Source organism: Oryx dammah, unplaced genomic scaffold (assembly GCF_014754425.2).
Source record: "Oryx dammah isolate SB20612 unplaced genomic scaffold, SCBI_Odam_1.1 HiC_scaffold_1, whole genome shotgun sequence".
NCBI classification, from domain to species: Eukaryota; Metazoa; Chordata; class Mammalia; order Artiodactyla; family Bovidae; genus Oryx; species Oryx dammah.
The window spans coordinates 70,672,704-70,692,045 of record NW_024070185.1 but is presented as its reverse complement, the minus strand read 5'-3'; positions in this window follow the sequence as shown (position 1 = coordinate 70,692,045).

The following is a 19,342-nucleotide window of genomic DNA, read 5'->3' as shown; positions in this document are numbered from 1 at the left end:
AGGTCATTACAGAGTATTGAATAGAGTTCCCTGTGCTATATAATAAGTGCTCTACAATAGCTAATAGCTGTCTATTTTATATATGTTATGGTGTGTACATGTCAATCTCAATCTCCCAATTTATTCCTCTCCTACTCCTTTCCTCTGTGGTAACCACAAATTTGATTTCTACATCTGTGACCCAACTTGTGTTTTGTAAATAGGTTCGTTTGTACCACTTCTTTAGATTCTACATATAAGTGATGTCATATGATATTTGTCTTTGTGTGTCTGACTTAATTATTTCTTTTTGTTCTGGTTTGTTTTTTATTTCTTAACCAGTCTTCTTTCAAATGTGTAAATGCCCTGAGCTCTTTCTCACTCCAGATCTCTGGGTTTGTTTTCCCTCTGGCTGGAACCCTTTAACTCAGCTCTTCCTTAGGCTGCTTCCTCACTCTTTCAGTGTCTGGTCATTTCTTCAGAGATGCGTATGGAGACCACTCAATCTGTAACAGGCCCTGCCTTCCCACTTCCTTTTTAAAAAATTTTACCTTGCTTTGTTTTCCTTACAGAACATGTCCATGGGATTTCCCAGGCAAGAATACTGGAGTGGGTAGCCATTCCCTTCTCCAGGAGATCTTCCCGACCAAGGGATTGAACCTGGGTCTCCTGCATTGCAGGCAGATTCTTTATTGTCTGAGACACCAGGGAAACCCCTTTCAGAACACATGATGTTAAGTCATCTTATTTATCTCCTTGTTTAAATATCAATAGCTAGTTGTTATTTATCCCATTAGCATGTAAGCTCCCAGAACACTTATAACTTCTCTCTTCAAACATCCTGGACCTTCAGACTTAGAAGAATAACAAGCATGTCGTTGGTGATCCATATAAGTCTCTTGAATGAATGCAGCAGTGTTGGACTTACCTCTCTAATATGCTGAAGTTGAAAGATCGTTTTCATGTTCTGTGTTCTGTCTTCAAGTTTGGTCCCATGATTGGAATTTACACTGGCTGCTTCTGCTCCTTGGAATACTTTTGCACTAGATATCCACAAAGCTCACCTCTTCACCTTTTCCAAGAATTTGCTTAAATAAAATCTTCTCAGTGAGATGTTATCTGAGCACCTTTAAAAGTGCAGGTCCCTTCCTACACCATCATTTCTGATTCATCTTACCATAGTTTCCTTTCCCTTAGAGCATGTGTCATCTTCAAACAACTTAAGACAACATCCTTTATTTATGATGTTTTATTGGATGTCTTCCTCATCCACTCTTCACCCTAAACCTCTGTGCTCTGTACCCTGAAGGTCAGCTTGCGTGGACCTGAGCTCTTGGCAGGATCGTCCTATACTGGCCTACTGACTTGACCCAGGCTCACTGTTCCTGTATGATGGCCTTCTCTTGATTCCATGCTTCTGTAGTGGCTCCCTTCCTTAATCATAGATCTATTGCTTATTGTCTGTTTTTCTCATTATCATGGAAGCTCCATGAAAAAGAGCAGTTTGTTGTCTGTTCATAGGTCTCATGCATCCTGAACAGTGCTTAATGCATATAAATGTTAAAAAAATATTTGCTGAATGTTTAATGATCACTGACTCTGGGCTCAGAAAAATGTTTAACCCACTAATATTATTCCTTTTCTTCCCTTTTCCTATCCCCTATATTTTGACAATTATATTGTTGTTTATTTTTATTACTCTCCTGATTTCCTTCATAACTTTAAATAATATGATTAGAGCTTTATTTCTTATTCTATAAAATTTAGATCATGTCCTTTGATTTCCTACTGTCTAAAATGAGAAGATTAGAGCTGTTATCATACCCTCTACCTCTTCTTCCATCTGTCTCACCTTTCTATTTTATACTATTAAATTCAATATGCTTTGGTGGATTTTCTTGACCCTATTTTCCAATTTTTGTGTTAAGTCTTCTATTTTAGGTACAGTATTTTAAATTTCAAAGAGCCCTTTCTTAGATGGCTATATCTGTTTTATAGATATTTCATACATAGATATTATTCTTAAAAAAACTTAAAAACTATACTTTCCAAGCAATGTCAACAATAAAAAGGTCTCTCTTATTACAAAAGTCAGTTAGTAAATTTTACTGCCTCCAATTTTTCTTCACTCATTTATTTTCTTTTGTCAGAAAAATTTAGAAATTTATTTGGAGTTTATTACTCTTATTTTAAAAATACTTAAAAAAAGACTTAATCCAAGTTTAAGGCTACATATTTTATTCAAATAGTACTTTTGATATGCACAATAAAACATTTATATGAGATTTCTGGATTTAATTTTATATTTTACTGTTTTGCTGCTATTCTTTGTAACAGTGTATATTTTCAGAGTTTTAGTTAATGTTGCCTTTTTCCTATTACTTTGAAAATAGTTCTTTTTTCCCAGAAAAATTATATACAGAGGTTATTATCTGAGTACTTGCATATTTGAGTGACTTTCTGTTGCATGTAAATGATAAGGTGGCTGGCTTTAGAATTCTTGGTCATGGTATTTTCATTCAAAAGATTTTAGTTCTTTGTTCTTTGGCAATTAGAGTTGCTATAGACAATTGGGAGTTCAGCTAGCTATATTTTTTCTTTGTAGCTGCCTAGATGCTGGCATCATTAATTCTTCAAGCTTAAAGTTAAAAAAATCACTGGCATAAATCTAAATGTTAGTTTCTATCATGAATATTCTTTTTAATGATCTGTCCTACAAATTTTCAGATGTACATATAGGTGGGAAAATATTTCTTTTATGCAGTTGATTTTTGCTTTTATAATGTTGATTCTGATTTTACTGAAGCACTGAGTATCCATGTTTTAATTTACAAGCTATTCATAATCTAATTTCTTCATTCGGATTGCTTTCACAGTTTTTCATTTTAGGAGAATTCTCAAGTTTGTGCTTTAATCCATTTGGACTGCTATAAAAATACTGCAAACTGGGTGACAACAAAATTTGTTTCTCACATTTCTTAAATTTTTTTTTTTTTTTGGCTGTGCTGGGTATTTGTTGCTTTGCCTGGGCTTTCCCTAGTTTTAGCAAGAAGGGGCTATTCTTGGTTGCGGTGTATGGGCTTCTCATTGCAGTGACCTCTCTTGATGCAGAGCACTAGCTCTAGGCTTCAGTAGTTGCAGCATGCGGGCTCAATAGTTGTGGCTTGTGGGCTCTAGAGCATAGGCTTAGGAGTTGTGGCACAAAGGGTTAGTTGCTCTGTGGCTTGTGGAATCTTCCTGAACCCACATCCCCTGTATTGGCAGGTGGATTCTTATCCACTGTGCCACCGGGGAAGTGCCTAGTTTTCATATTTCTGAAGGCTGAGAAATCCAAGGTCATGGCATCCGGAGATTCAGTGTTTGATGAGAGCCTGCTGTAACCTTACATGGCAGAAGAGACAAGCTACTTTCTGGAGTTTCCTTTATAAGGGCACCGTTCTGCTCACATAACCTAGTCACCTCTAAAAGTTTCCATTGCCTCATATCATCATCTTGGTGGTTGAGATATCAACATATGAATTTTGCAGGGACATAAACATTCAGATCATAGCAGTAAGTCTGTAATCTACAACAGAACATAGATTCTGTCCTTTATTGTTGCCAATGCCACCTTGAATCTTATCATAGTTTCCCTGTGTTCTTTCCTTACAATGGTTTCTCAATTTTAATTGCTATCATCTTTTACCTTTTGCTTTATGTTTGGTTATTCTTCACTTTCATTGGGATTATAAAACCAATGTTTACTAGAATAAATAATTTTTACAAATATGTCCTTTCTCTGCCTTGTGTGCTGTATTTTTCTCTTTTATGCTGTTCCATTCATTTTTCAGATTTCATTGTTATTTTCTATTTATTCATCTTTCAGTAAGGAAAGGTCTATTATTTTGTGATATTTGTCCTAGTACAGTGATTTCTCTTTGGGTTTCAGAACTAATAGAAATTGTTACTATTCTCTAGAGGTATCTTATGCCAAAAAGCTGTGACTCATCTTCTATAGAGTGTGGGTTTTGTGGAAGAACCTGGTCTGTTGTCACTTCTAACAGGGACCTTCATCATTGCAAGTATTGTTCTCCTCTAGGGTTCTGGAACTGCTATACCAGTGGCTTTGTTAATACTGGAGGCAGTTGATTCTGCAAGTTTATGGGACAGATTAGGAAGCCTCATCCCTATCTTCTTCAATGCAGAAGGTGTAGAAGTGGGTCTTTACCCTCCCCAGCCTTCTGACTGCTCTCTGGACACAGCAACTTTCTCAGGAAGAGAAATTGGGAGCTACCTTTGTGAATGTCTGTAAGAAACATTGCAAGTAGACCAAAGTTCCCCACCATCCTTTCCATCTCTTGTTTCTCAGACTGATGCCTGTTTTCTTTATTGCCATGTTTGTTGCATGTTTGGAGAAGTTTCGGAACCTCCTATGAAACTTCCCCATAGTCAAACTCAGTGTCAGTCAGTCAATAAAATGTCACTTTCACAAAAGTGACTAGCTTCAGGAACAAGCTATAACTCAGGAGAAATGTAGTTTATAAATTGGGGTAAATAATATTCCATTCCTCAAAGTTTTGTTGGAAGAATCAAATGAGATTCACCAGGGCCACACACAGTAAACTCTCAGGAAAATCTAGCTCTATTATCTATATTGGGTAATTTTTTTTAAAATATTTTTTTGATGTGACCATTTTTAAAGTCTTTATTGAATTTGTTACAATATTGCTTCTGGTTTATGTTTTGGATTTTTGGCCATGAAGCATGTGGGATCTTAGCTCCTTGACCAGGGATTGAACCTATTGAAAAGCAGAGACATTACTTTGCCGACTAAGGTCTGTCTAGTCAAGGCTATGGTTTTTCCCGTGTTCATGTATGGATGTGAGAGCTGGACTGTGAAGAAAGCTGAGCGCTGAAGAATTGATGCTTTTGAACTGTGGTGTTGGAGAAGACTCTTGAGAGTCCCTTAGACTGCAAGGAGATCCAACTAGTCCATTCTGAAGGAGATCAGCCCTGGGATTTCTTTGGAAGGAATAATGCTGAAGCTGAAACTCCAGTACTTTGGCCACCTCATGTGAAGAGTTGACTCATTGGAAAAGACTGTGATGCTGGGAGGGATTGGGGGCAGGAGGAGAAGGGGACAACCAAGGATGAGATGGCTGGATGGCATCACTGACTCAATGGACGTGAGTCTGATTGAACTCCGGGAGTTGGTGATGGACAGGGAGACCTGGCGTGCTGCGATTCATGAGGTCACAAAGAATCGGACACGACTGAGAGACTGAACTGAACTGAACTACTACATTGGAAGACCAAGTCTTGACCACTGGTCCTCTATCAGTTTTCAAGCTAAGGAGTTGTTTCCCTGTTTTCCTCCAACATGACTAATTGATTATTTTTCAATTGATTTATTATATGATTATAAACACCTAGTTTAAAATATAATTTTATGGGCTTCAATCTCTTGCATTTCTTATTATTGATGCTCAATGGAAAGAACATACCATGTACCTGAAAATATAAATCTAGAATAACCAATGTCAAGACTTATTCTAGTAAAACTACTGGACTGTAAAGAGAAACAAAAAATCCTTTGGATGTCTAAATAGAAGAGATGTTTAAGGAGAAAAGTTAGGTTATCATCAGACTTTTCAATGGTGATCTTTCGTACCTAAAGAAAATGGAGTAATGAAGATATTCAAGGGAAGAAAATGTGAACTAAGGATTTTAACAGAAACTGACTTTCATTTATAAAGGACACAAACTGTAATTAACATGCATGAACTAAAGAAATATTGTTTCCATGAGCTTTTCTTGAGGAATCTACTAGAGAATATTCTAGATGAAAATGAGTAGGGAGATGTCAATGATGAGCATTAAGTTACCTGTAGAAATAAGACTAAATGAGGATTAAAAGAGAGAATAGTATATAACAGCTATATGCCCTGATAATGTTAAAAAATTACTTAAAAATGGGAGCAGAATGGGGTAAAAATATGCAAAGGTTTTTAATTGGTTTAAGTGATCAAAATTGCTATATTAGTATCACTTTTCAAAGATTGTTGTTTGTATAATGTGGGATAGAGCAAAAAGAAATTATGGGTTATTCTAGTTCTATCATGTTCTATGCCTTGAGAATTAAGATTCTCAGTGTGGAAAAAACGCAGAAGTAATATAGGACTGGGTAAAGGAAATTCCTCTAGGATTTATTTAAAAAGGAAATATGAATATGTACTCATGAGGCATCTTATCTTAAAAAATAATCTCCCTGCTTCTCTTTCCTCTTATCTCTATTTCAGTTCTTGTTACTGAACTCAGGTCCTGTTCTTCATTCTCAAAAATCAATGCCCAGGAAGCAGTGGTTGGAGAACAACTTTTGATCAGAATGTTGGCAATCTGGGCAGATGGTGAACTCAGTGTCCCCTCAAACTATCTCCAAAGATTTTGCTCAGCTGTGAAATTTTTTAAAGGGAAAAAGGAAAGTAGTCTCAGTTAATCATTGAGATGGGGGTCAGAGTCATCACCATCGCTCACTAGGTGCAGGCTTGTTGACTTCTTGTGATCTTTCCTCAGAGGTTATCTTTTGCATGCAGTGTGTTTGTGAGATTACTGAAGGGAAAGCTAGGAAAGAGATCTGGTCATCTGTAAAGTACTGGTTTTTAATTTTTACTTATTTGATCTATGGAAAGAACCAATAGTTCAAGAAAGATATTGTGTAATCAGATGATATGAAAGATGTACAAGGGCCAGAGATGAACAGAGCATGGGGTTGCCTGATTTAAGGTTCCTGTCAAAACAAAGTGGCCTCCTGCAGCGAGCTCCGTCCTGGAAAGAGGTCTTATAAATCCCCACTTGTCAGAACATCATTCCATTTCTATTAGATTATGGATGAAGTTTCGTCTTCTGTAACTTCTTCATGCTGACCTAGGGTGTCATGTTCTTAGAATGGAAGATTTTGACATGTCTGTAGTAGCTCTTTGCTGACAGTTGTACTTGCCTGTTCATGTATATGGGCAGAACAATCTTCAATTATTTTGATGCTTGAAAAGTAAGTATAGATTATTATAAACAACAGTGTTAATTCCATTCTCGTTTTAAATTTATTTTTCTTACCTATACTTAAATTAGGTACTCTAGTGCAATATTGAATAAATAGTAGCAGGTATAGCAATCGAGTTTTATTCTTAGTTATGAATCCTTATAGTATTATTATAGATTTTTTTTTATCAGGTGAGACAGTTTGTCTTATTTTTAGTTTGCTAATGGCTTAAATTTTTTTTTAAAATCAGTGTTGAATTTTATCAAATTCATTTACATAAATCATGTATTCACTGCTTTCACATTTTTGAAGTAGAAAAGCACATCAATCCTATTCTCTTAAGGCCAGTTTTGGAACTGTGCTAGTCACAGATTCAGTACTGCTCAAAATGGAACAGTTTGTCATGGCTGCAGTCTGGTCCTCAATCAGTTAGCTTTTCCCCTCTTGTGGTAGTTATAGTACCTGTAAAACAACTCAGGAATGTACATCAGACACGGGATCTTTGACTCTATTGTCCTAATCATTAGCTACTCGAGCTTGCTCTTTTGTGATTCAGGGAGGCCCGGGAGACCAGCTTTTCTGGCAGGGGACATCAAGGGGGCTTTGTACCACATGGAGGGATGATGTTCCACAAGGTACCACTTCTCAGTTCCACTCTGTCCTCTGAAAAGGCCCATAAAACAATGTCCAGCCCAGTCTCAGTGAGTATCCCTAGCTTATCTTGATTGTTGTCTTGAAACACTGTTTTCCACTGAATTGTCTGTTTCTAAGTGGAAACAGGAAATAAACAGGATGAGACTGGAACATCTTGTCATAAAAAATAAACAAGCTATTGAAGACACTAGATTCATATAAAAATGACCCAGGAACAAAATTGCAGAGTCTTCTGCTGGTCAAATTTGGTCCAATATATCCACAGTTTCTTCAGCATTTTATTAGGAAAGTATTCATACATATAGCAATGTATATACACCTTTCCTCCTATCCCTAGATTCTACTGTTAAACTTTTACTCTAATGGTTCTATCACACATCTTCATTTTAATGTATTTTGTTTTAGATGCACTTTAAAGTAAACTGTAGCTATCAGTTCAGTTCATTCACTAAGTCGTGTTCGACTCTTTGTGACCCCATGAATCGCAGCACGCCAGGTCTTCCAGTCCATCACCATCTCCCGGAGTTCACTCAGACTCACGTTCATTGAGTTGGTGATGCCATCCAGCCATCTCATCCTCTGTCGTCCCCTTCTCCTCCTGCCCCCAATCCTTCCCAGCATCATAGTTTTTTCCAATGAGTCAACTCTTCGCATGAGGTGGCCAAAGTACTGGAGTTTCACCTTTAGCATCATTCCTTCCAAAGAAATCCCAGGGCTGATCTCCTTCAGAATGGACTGTTGGATCTCCTTGCAGTCCACGGGACTGTCAAGAGTCTTCTCCAACACCACAGTTCAAAAGCATCAATTCTTCAGCGCTCAGCCTTCTTCACAGTCCAACTCTCACATCCATATATGAACACAGGAAAAACCATAGCCTTGACTAGATGGACCTTAGTCGGCAAAGTAATGTCTCTGCTTTTGAATATGCTATCTAGGTTGGTCATAACTTTTCTTCCAAGGAGTAAGCGTCTTTTAATTTTGTGGCTGCAATCACCATCTGCAGTGATTTTGGAGCCCCCAAAAATAAAGTCTGACACTGTTTCCACTGTTTCCCCATCTATTTCCCATGAAGTGATGGGACCGGATGCCGTGATCTTCATTTTCTGAATGTTGAACTTTAAGCCAACTTTTTCACTCTCCAGAGGGTTTTGAGTTCCTCTTCACTTTCTGCCATAAGGATGGTGTCATCTGCATATCTGAGGTTATTGATATATCTCCCGGCAATCTTGATTCCAGCTTGTGTTTCTTCCAGTCCAGCGTTTCTCATGATTGTAACTATTAGTAACCTTCTAAATACTCCAGCATGAAAATATCCACTTTTAAAATGTAAATCTGGAAATCAAACACAAAGTTGACCCTGGTGACAGGCTAAGAGCACTGAGGTAGAGCTAAAAAGCAAAGAAAAAGGAAATCTAACAAAGAGAAATTAAAGGCAGCTAGAAAGAAGTTCTTAATTTTGACAGTTTTGTCTGGGGCCATTCATGGGTGGATGGGTTTTTTCCTCTTCCAATCGAAGTCATTCATCTTCACACATTTTTCCCTTTGCTGTCTGTGACTTTAATTCTTTTGGTTCTTTTGCATAATTGAGTAGGAAATTCTCCATATTGTATTTTCACCTAGGGTAAAGTAGCTGCTTTTAGGTTAGGCTTTGAGTTTATAAAAGTGGAAGGAAAAATAACTAGTAAGTTATTCATTGAGACTCATTATGTTCACTTAGGGATGTAGAAGTCACCAACTTCGTCTTCCACAGTCCAGAAACTTAGCATCACTTGGAGCCCATTGAGCTTATTGCCTTTTCACTGAAGAAACTTGGAATATGGCTGGTGTCGAGGAAAAAAAAATAATCAGTTGATCTAAGAAAGAAATGGAAAATTTTATTGAAGCCAAATTGTGGATTAGAATCCAGGAATAGCCTCTCAATAAGCTCTGAGAACTATTTCCCCTTGTTTAAGGTAAAAAAGCTCAGTTGTATAAGTTTTTGAGACAAATGACTTAGTTTGCACAACCAAGGTTTGTAGGTACAAAGTGGAGGTCATCATGGCCTCTTATCAGATCAGGAAGGAATGCTGTTTTTGAAGGGGCTGTCTTGTTGGTGCTAGGAGAATATTGCTATTTCTGGTTGAGCAGGTAGTTCTGCCCATGGGGAGGTTTGGTTGATGAGATTTTACACAATGCCCAGCAGAGGGGAGAAAAAAGGGGAGAGACAATTCTTTATGTCTAATTATTTTTCTTGTCTTGCCATAAAATTTGAATTTTATTTCACACTGGAAAGCCCCCTCTCCCACTGCAAAGTGTGTACATTTGTATAAAACTATGTATATGTCAGTTATATATATTGTGCATTATGGTGGTTTAGTCATTAAGTTGTATCAGATTCTTTGCAACCTCATGGACTGTAACCCACCAAGCTCCTCTGTCCATATTTTCCAGGCAAGAATACTGGAGTGGGTTGCCATTTCTTTCTCAGGAGATCTTCCCCACCCAGGGATTGAACTTTGGTCTCCTGCACTTCAGGCAGATTCTTTACCAACTAAGCCACCAGGGAAGCCACAAGAAGAATTATAAGCAACTTCAAATTGAGGTTTATTTGCAATGGTTTACAAGAGATTAAAATGTGCATTATGTTACTGCTGCTGCTAAGTCGCTTCAGTCATGTCCGATTCTGTGCGACCCATAGACAGCAGCCCACCAGGCTCCGCCGTCCCTGGGATTCTCCAGGCAAGAACACTGGAGTGGGTTGCCATTTCCTTCTCCAATGTATAAAAGTAAAAAGTGAAAGCGAAGTCGTTCAGTCATGTCCAACTCTTCGCAACCCCATGGACCACAGCCTACCAGGCTCCTCCATCCATGGGATTCTCCAGGCAAGAGTACTGGAGTGGGTTGCCATTGCCTTCTCCTATATATACATATTTATATATGTAATATTCTCTATATATGTTCTCATGTTTAAATATAATACACATATGCATATTTATTTACATACATGCACGCACTCACCACATGAATCAACTGTCTGTTTACTTAAGCCATTTTCCATAACAGCAATAGCTCAGGAGAGACAGCAGTCAATTCATTCCTATATATCTTCTTATAGATGTAGGTTCTTCCATTTTCACTGTTGCTTTGATCAAGGATTTGGGAAAATGCTTTTTTAAGAACTAAGTGAAAAGCCAGACAGAATACTGAAACACTGGCATTAACCACAGTATAGAGGAAGTTTCAATTTATAAGGGACATCTAAAATTTATAAGGCTAAATTATGTACTATAATCTATGGACCTGCCTGTGTACATCAGTCATGACTGAAATCTTTCATTCAGAGCTAGGCACCAGCTTCTGGAGAACAGTAGGCTTCTGGCACTTTAAAAAGCTTGAATATACTTATTATTGAAGATAAAGATATTATCTACGATGATAGAAGCTGTGGAGTTACTCTTAGACCAGTTACTCTTAAAATTTTTATCATTACTGGCATTTGCTCATGGGGTACAGAATATTTTGACTTCACCATTTTAATGCAAACATTTTAGTCACCATTATGATGCAGATAAAATTCTAAGACAGTAGTAAATGATATTAAATCAATTTAATTTTGTGGCTGCTTTTTAAAAGAGCAATTAAACCATTTCCAATTTTCCCATTTTCATTTTTATTTTATAAAGTTAACTTTATCAAAATCAATTCTTTTCAATTTAAATTTTAAGATGAATATTTGGTTCATCAATCACATATTAGCTATCTAGGCTTTTGGCCACTGGGGGATTTCTTTGGTGAGAATAATTCCCTCTAAGTCCAATACTCTTTCATCAATTTTTAAGGCTTTAAATGCATCAAAATTATACCATTCTTTGATCAATTTTACTCAGTTTTCTTAATTCAACTTTAACACATTTATTTTGTGTTTATGTCTCTTGTAATGCTTGCCATGAATTAGGTATGAGATTGACTTAGAGCTAGGTGTATTTAGCAATCTAAGACAAAACTGGGAGTGATTTTGTGATGGAGAGGGAGAAAAACACACATAAAGAGATATGAAGGAGAGGTGTGGGAAGAAAAAAGAGAGGGTAACAGTAGGAGCATAGGAGGAGAAAAAGGAAGATATGAAAGAAATTATTTTGGTGTATTGAGTGCTAAGCCACAGATATGAAAGTGATACATACGGAGAGTAAGGTATTCAAAATATCCTTGGGGTGTTTTACATGCTTTACCTGTCAATGCAAATCATTGTTGTAAAGACATTTTTGGACAAAGCTTCTTCATTCACAGAAGCTTGAAATCAAGGTTTGCCCTTCTTGGTTTAGGAGCAAATTTATTTCCCTGGTGTGGAATCCTTTTCTGTTCCCGAGAGACAGGAGAAAAAACAACATTGCACAATTCATTATAAGTAACTTAGGAAAAGGGTAAACATTTTAATCACTTGTAAACCATTGTAAATAAGTCTTAATTTTAAGTTGCTTTTAATTCTCCTTGGGGCTTGCCGGGTGGCTCAGTGATAAAGAATCTGCCTGCAATGCAGGAGACATGGGTTTGATCCCTGTGTCAGGAAGATACCCTGGAGAAGGGCATGGCAACCCATTCCAGTATTCTTGCCTGGAAAATCCCATGGACAGAGGAGTCTGGTGGGCTATAGTCCATGGGGTCTCAAAGAGTCTGACATGACCTAGCAACTAAACAACAACATAATTCTCCTCACTTTTTTTGATGCGGGGAGAGAGGATAGAAGAAATATCTTTAAGCTCTGTAGCATATTTTATGGGTGGCTCACTTTCAAATGCCACCGCCCTCCCTCGCCCTTTACTGGGCTCGCCTGCATTTTTGCTAGAAAATCATCTGAAATCTTATGGTGTGTTGAAAATATCATGCCACCATCTGGACCTAAGGTAAGTGGTTTCTCCCTGTCAGGTTCTAACTTCCTCATGTGTGCAAAAGGGAGTTAAACTGTGAGGTTTTCTAGGTCTGGTATTACAAGTTTGCTGTCTTTGAGATGTTTATATACACCCCTTTGGACATTTTGTAAATGATGAGAGAGCAGTACCAACACAGCTTTGCTCTTCTGCATACAATCTGGTGACTGGAATGCTTTCCCTATTGAGCAGCTGCCAGACTTTTCTTCCATTATTGACCCCAGCTTGTGTTAGGTCAGGGGCAGGGACTCGGCTCAGGCTGACCCTGGTTAATGGGAACCCAGTGTAATTACATTAGCTCAGCAGGGAGTTTTGAAAATTACATTAGCTCATCCAACAAAAGTGAATCTGCCAATAATTTATATGATGGATTTGCAATTAGAATATATAGGTCTTTCTTCTTCTTCTTTGTGTCTTTTAAATAAAGGAACAAAAATAAAAACCACCTCAAAGAAATGTAGATTTCAAAGCATCTTACAGGTTATGTTTTAATAAAATTTCATTCTTTAGCTATTAGTTTGTGTCCCTAAGTGAAGGATACTTTGCAATGATTTTTAATTGGTTGTTTTGTATAATCTACTATGAGTTTTTGGTAAAGATCACAAATAAATAAACTTGAATAGTTATTAAAAAATTTGTCAGAGCTAAAGACTTCAGGAATACTGCTTTGATAAAAAGTTCAGAAGAATATTTCATTGCTAGGTCTTTATAATCCAATTGTTTGAAAAGTACATTAATTGAGATTGTGTGAAGTACTTAGCACCTAGATTTGGGAGCCTTTAACTCTGTCTTTGAATAGGAAAGTGGTAAGTGAAAGTGAAAGTCACTCAGTCATGTCCGACTCTTTGCCACCCCATGGACTATACAGTCCGTGGAATTCTCCAGGCCAGAATACTGAAGTGGGTAGCCTTTCCCTTTTCCAGGGGATCTTCCCAACCCAGGGATCAAACCCCGGTCTCCTACATTGCAGGTGGATTCTTTACCATCTGAGCCACAAGGGAAGTCCAGGGAAGTGGTAAAGAGACCAAAAAGGTAAGTAGGCATTTATTTGCATAGTTGGATTTGCCTAGGTAGCAACCATGAATCAAGTATAAATTTTACATCAAATATGGTGTAAGTGTTTTACATGTATTATATTAAGAACCTATGGAATATGCATTATTTATATTTCATTTCATAGGTGAAAAACTGAAGTTCACATTCTTTAATAGATTGAGCAAAACTTCAGAGTCTTGAGCATTGCTCTCAACTCAAGCCTTAGATAGAAAAATCACCTATGAGCTCAAAAATAACATCCACATCAACAACAGCAATAACAATTAAGACACTGAATTAGAATCCTTGGGAGAGGGGCCATTTTAAAAAGGACATTTAAGAAATTGCACAGGTAATTCTGATGCAGCCAGTACTGAGATGTGTCGTTGAGGGTCAGTATGGGCATTGTGGGAAGGTCCTAGTTTTGAAAAAAACCTAGTGTGTTGCTGCTGCTGCTACTGCTAAGTTACTTCAGTTGTGTCCGACTCTGTGCGATCCCTTAGATGGCAGCCCACCAGGCTCCTCTGCCCCCGGGATTCTCCAGGCAAGAATACTGGAGTGGGTTGCCATTTCCTTCTCCAGTGCATGAAAGTGAAAAGTGAGAGTGAAATCGCTCAGTCGTGTCCGACTCTTGGCGACCCCATGGACTGTAGGTAGGCTCCTCAGTCCATGGGATTTTCCAGGCAAGCATGCTGGAGTGGGGTGCCATTAATGGTAAAACAATGGAGCTTTCAGTTGCCTTCAGGAGATATGGCATACTTGTCTTCTTGTGGTAAACAATTATCAGCTATATGTATGTAAACTAAAAGTTAGTCCTGCTCTCAGAAGACTGGCAAACACCTTTCACCCTATGTTTACTGGAAGAATTGGAGTTACCTTCTTTTTTCCACCAAGAAGAAAGATAAGGTACTGAAACTAGAACACTGAAATTCCATGAAAGGAGAGAGAGGCTCTTTCTAAGTAGGGTGAGTTCCAGTCACCTAGGGAAGAGAAAATAACATCAGCTCTGAAAAAGGGTGCAGTTGTAAATGGAACAAGATGCTGGAGGCAGCATGATATAGCTGGACAATGGAGAAATGGTATTGAGATGCTGTATCTGAAACACAGACAGTCTTACTCTTGTTGCTCTCAGGAGACACAGACATCAACACCTGAGGATGAGGGTTGTATCTAATTCTGTGCATACGCTTGAAGAGGAGGATGAAAGAACTGGATGATGTCTTGAAAGAGTTAAAGGAACTTTAAGAAATTAAAAAAAAAAACTCATTTTATAAATTTTCTGAAGGAATTTGGATTGCCCCTTATCTCAGAATGGGGAACAGCAGATTTAGATGGGTGACTTCTAAAATCTTTAAAAATATTCAAAGAAACCATGTGGAGGGTGGAGCTGGTAAATTCTGTCCAGTTCCAAGGAGTACAGCTGAAACCAATGAAGTAGAAGTCAGAAGGAGACACAGTTTATTTGAATATAAGAAAATATTCTCTGACAGCCAGAAATAGCCAGCTTAGTTATGAGATACAAGTGGGCAGGCAGGGCTGGATAATTGTATTATTATTGAAGCTGCTGCTGCTAAGCTGCTGCTAAGTCGCTTCAGTAGTGTCCGACTCTGTGCGACCCCATAGATGGCAGCCCACCAGGCTTCCCCGTCCCTGGGATTCTCCAGGCAAGAACACTGGAGTGGGTATTGAAGCTACTGATCAACTGCCAGAGCTTACTCAAACTCATGTGCATCAAGTCAGTGATGCCATCCAACTATCTCATCAGTGGACAACAGAGGATGAGATGGTTGGATGGCAAACCAACTCAAGGGACATGAGTTTGGGTAAACTCCAGGAGTTAGTGATGGAGGTACAATTACAATGGTTGTACTTCCCCGTGGCAATGGTTGTACTGGTAGATCAGATAGCATTTACTGTTTCCTCTAACATGTTCTATAACCTCTGACAAGCCCTGGAAGAGGAATGCTCAGTCCCAGATAGTCCAAGCATATATTCTTCTTGTCTTATGTTGTTCTTATATAGAGAGCAAATAACGAAATTATTGGGTTGGCTAAAAAAAAAAAAATTGTCCAACTCTTTGTGACCCCATGAACTGCAGCACCCCAGGCCTCCCTGTCCATCACTAACTCCTGGAGTTTACCCAAACTCATGTCCCTTGAGTTGGTTTTGCCATCCAACCATCTCATCCTCTGTTGTCCACTGATGAGATAGTTGGATGGCATCACTGACTTGATGGACATGAGTTTGAGTAAGCTCTGGCAGTTGATGATGGACAGGGAGGCCTGGCATGTTGCAGTCCATGGAGTCGCAAAGAATCAGACATGATTGAGTGACTGAACTGAACTGATCCAGAATAAAGAACTAAAACTCAACAAAAAAACAACAACTACCAAAAAATTGAAAACAAACAAGCAAACACTAACTTCAAAACTGGATTAAAAAAGGTATTTCTTCAAGGAAGATACACAAATGACCAATAAGCACAAGAAAATATGCTCCTATACCCCACATTGGTAGTCGTTAGGAAAATGAAAATCAAAACTGCAATTAGATGCCACTTAACAGTCATTAGGATGTCTGTAATCAAAAATAATATATTATAAATTAATAACAAGTATAGGTATGGATAGGGTTGACAGTTACACAACACTGTGAATGTATTGAATTATACACCTATGAATGGTTAAAATGATATATGCTAGGTATATTTTACCACAATAATAAGATTGTTTAGAAAGAAAGACACATAGCAGAGTGATGATAATAGATGAAACTTATTGAAGAGGATGATAAATTCTGCCAGACACCATGCTCTTACAAAAGAATAAGGGAAATTCCTGGCGGTCCAGTGATTAGGAGTCCATGTGCTCACTGCCAAAGCCCATCCCCCTACCCCAGTTCAATTCCTGGTTGGGGAACTGAGATCCCACAAGACATGTGGCAAAAAAGAAAAAGAAAGAAAAGAAAAAGAAAGAAAAAACAGCAAAATATCTTAAGGCAGGACTTCAAAGACATTCTGAGGTCATTTGGATTATATAGCTCTGTTTTTCAGACTGTTGCTAACATAATGGTTCAGACAATTTGTCTCTATACAATATTTACAATCTTGGTCCAAAGCACTTTTGGGCTGTTTGAGAGAGAATACCAAGAATAATAAGGGTAGTGACTACAGTAATTAAATTTTAAGGATATAAATATATAATGTAATTATGTAATTTTAAACTTGAAGAACTGGCTGTGGCAGTCATATTTAGCCTGGATATTTTGTCAGTGATAAATTTGAGGTACAAACAAATGCTTATTATTTGTTTAAGGTCAAAGAGCAATTTCTACCAGAGTCATGTTTCCTGACTTCTAATTCAGAGGCTCCTCTACTTTGTCACACTAATGTAATCTTTATTTATTCAGACACAATAAATACAATGATTTTGAGAGTTTAAGAGCTATATGGTTATTTGGCAACATAAAACCCATAACTTGAAAATTCTGAATGACACTTAAAAATGAACTAACACTATTTTCAAAGAGCCCAGCTCATGCATAAAAGTATATTGGACCAGAAGAAAGGCTGTCGTAGTTATAAGGACTCTGTTTCAGGAAGTCATCTGACCACTTTCCAGTTATCTCTGACTCCTGTTGCTCCTTGATCCTAGCTTTCCTAATTAACCAATCCTGTCCTCATTTTGGTTCTAGGCACTGTTTATCTAAACTCTGTGATTCAGTTCAGTAGCTCAGTCATGTCAAACTCTTTGTGATCCTATAGAGAGCAGTACGCAAGGCCTCCCTGTCCATCATCATCTCCTGGAGTCTACCCAAACTCATGTCCATTGAGTTGGTAATGCCATCCAACCATCTCATCCTCTGTCGTCCCCTTCTCCTTCTTCCTTCAATACTTCCCAGCATCAGGGACTTTTCAAATGAGTCAGCTCTTCGCATCAGGTGGCCAAAGTATTAGAGTTTCAGCTTCAACATCAGTCTTTCCAAAGAACACTCAGGATTGATCTCCTTTAGGATGGACTGGTTGGATCTCCTTGCAGTCCAAGGGACTTCCAAGAATCTTCTCCAACACTGCAGTTCAAAAGCATCAATTTTTTGGCGCTCAGCTTTCTTTATGGTCCAACTCTCACATCCATACATGACTACAGGAAAAACCATAACCTTGACTAGATGGACCTTTGTTGGCAAAGTAATGTCTCTGATTTTGAATATGGTGTCTAGGTTGGTCATAACTTTCCTGCCAAGGAGTAAGCGTCTTTTAATTTTCATGGCTGCAGTCACCATCTGCAGTGATTTTGGAACCCCCCAAAATTAAATCTCTCACTATTTCCATTGTTTCCTCATCTATTTGCCATTTATGTGCTACTTATTCTGGATACTAGTCCCTTATTAGATATATGATGTGCAATTATTTTCACTCTTTCAGTACTTTGTCTTTTCATTCTTAATAGTGTCTGTTGATGAATGAAACTTCTCAATTTTGATGAAGTGGATTAATTTTTTTCTTTCATTGCCTATGCTTTGCCAAATCCAAAGTCATGAAGATTTTCCCCAGCGTTTTCTTTTGAGAATTTTGTAGATTTAGCACTTACATTTAGATTTTTGGTCCATTTTGAGTAAATTTTTCTGTATGGTATCAGGTAAGAGTCCAACTTCATTGTTTTTTTTTTTGGCATGTGACTATCCAGTTTTCCTAGAACCATCTGTTGTCCTAGGACCAATTTTTTTTTTCCACTGAATGGCCTTGGCATACTTGTTGAAAATCAATTGATCATATATGTGTGAGTTTACTTCTGGATTTTCTACTCAATTCCATTGATTCATATGTTTCCACTTATGCCTGTACCATACTGTTTTAGTCACTGTAGCTTTGTAGATAGTTTTATACTCAGGAGGTGTGAGTCCACCAACTTTATTCTTCTTTTTCAAGGTTGTTTTGGTGATTCACGGTCCCTTGCAATTCCATATGATTTTGAGGCTTGACTATAAGGACTCTTAACATTTTCACGAGAACTGCATTGAATCTGTAGATCACTTTGGTTAACATTGATGTCTTCATAATATCAACTCCTCTTATCCATGAGTGCAGAATGTCTTTCCATTTGTTTAGATCTTTAGGTTCTTGCAGCAATGCTTTCTAGTTTTCAGTGTACAAGTCTTTTACCTCCTTTGTTAGATTTATTCCTAAGTATTTCTTTTTGATGTTGTTTTTAATGGAGCTGTTTTCTTAATTTCCTTTTCAGATTGTTCATTACTGTAAACAGAAACAAAACTGACTTTTCTCAGTGAAATATTATGAGATATTATGCCATATTTACTGTATATTTCCTCTATTTGATGTGTTTTCTTTACTTTTTTTTGATGTTTCTTTCTGAATGTTTGAAGGCTTTGTTTTTATTCTAGTCATTATTTTTCCTATGCTGATATCAATCCTCTTTTCCTTATTTAGGCTTCTATTATTTGGCTTTCAGTTTTAAGACCAGAATACTGGAGTGGGTAGCCATTCCCTTCTCCAGGGGATCTTCCTAACCCAGAGATCAAACCCAGATCTCCAACACTGCTGGCAGATTCTAAGCCATCAGGGAAGCCTCTTTAAATAATATAAGCTAATTCTCACTGATAATCTAAGGATAGTAACTGAGATGATTGTACTCTTTTTTATTCTCCCATTATTTTAGTGCATCACTTCTATTTTTTTTTCTTTACATTAAACAAGAGTTAAATGTTATCCTTTCACTTGTCCTTTACATTTGTT